General features: G+C 35.5%; 1 protein-coding gene across 1 annotated transcript in view; it reads right to left on the bottom strand.

Moving 5' to 3' along the window:
* The window catches only part of LOC106013228, a gene marked incomplete in the record, with an annotated part of 10,255 nt that extends 9,513 nt beyond the window's left edge, over window positions 1-742 (bottom strand). The window contains 1 exon segment of the mRNA XM_013088367.2: window positions 593-742.
* Between the last annotated feature and the right edge of the window lie 473 nt (window positions 743-1,215).

The raw sequence follows: 1,215 nt of genomic DNA, 5'->3' as shown, positions 1-1,215 counted from the left end.
TGTGTGTGTGTGTGTGTGTGTGTGTGTGTGTGTGTGTGTGTGTATACGTGCGCGTTTGTGTGTGTGAGTATTAAGTTTTAGAGAGGGGGATATACACAATACTAATTTGCTGAAAACTTGCTTCTATCTAACTGAACCAAGCTATTTCGATCAAAACTAATCAACCGACTTCACAAGTGTGTACAACATAGATTCGGATCTAGGCCTATTTGGTCCACATTTTGAAACTTTTGCAGAAGTTAGATAATTAGAATTTGTTCAAATATTACGAATCTGTTCTTTTCAATTGTTCTTCCATTGGAAGATTTTTCATCATTACTAACTTTGTTCTTTAGTAGTTAACATTATGAAAAGCTGATTGATTTTAATTCTTAGATCATTTTTAAAAAACTTTGACGTGAACTTAATATTCACCCCTCCCACTAAAAAAAAAGAAAACAAATAAATTTCAAAAAATATAATAAATAACATTTAAGGAACGTCGCACTTCTCCCGGCAAACGCTTTTACTGAATACAGCGTAAAATGCATTCATTATCATGTTACACGTTCTTACATCATTTATTTTTCTTATAATAACAGTCACCACTTACTTGGTGGATAAGAAAAGAATACAGGGCAAATGTGTTTTGAAATCCAAAATAACAACAAAGCTAAGATCTACTGCTCCTTTTCCAGGGAATCCACGTTCTGCTAAGACCGAGGCACGCCGACAGGTATGCACATGTGCACCGTGCACGGGAATCCCCTTCCTAGACCTGGAGTGAAATGGGCGGGGTCGACGCAAAAGTATCTGCTTTACTCTTAAGAATGGGTTCAGACTTGATCGATTCTGCAGAACGTATCGAATGGAAATGATCGTTTTGGTCTGTTCTTTAAATCCTTTTTAAAAAATCGATTTATTTTCAAGGTGTCACCACTCTAGTAGTTAAAAAAACCAAAACAACTATATTATCACATTGAGAAGCGTCATGTTTCTTTTCACTAGTGAGAAAGTTTCCAATTTCCAACTGTCTCTGTGTTATAGTCAAGTTTTCGCTATCTGGGAAAACAAATACAAAACAACAGCAACAAACAAAGAACCCAACTTATGGCAACTAAATGTGCAGCAGTCAAAGTCTGTTTCTTTTGGTCTAGATAATAATGATAGACTGGTAGTAGTAGTGGCAGTTTTAGTCTATCTTTATTGTTGAAACCAAAATAAACAGACTACTTC

The sequence above is a fragment of the Aplysia californica genome, unplaced genomic scaffold (genome assembly GCF_000002075.1).
Source record: "Aplysia californica isolate F4 #8 unplaced genomic scaffold, AplCal3.0 scaffold00729, whole genome shotgun sequence".
Classification (NCBI taxonomy): Eukaryota; Metazoa; Mollusca; class Gastropoda; order Aplysiida; family Aplysiidae; genus Aplysia; species Aplysia californica.
This window is presented reverse-complemented; position numbering and strand designations above follow the sequence as displayed.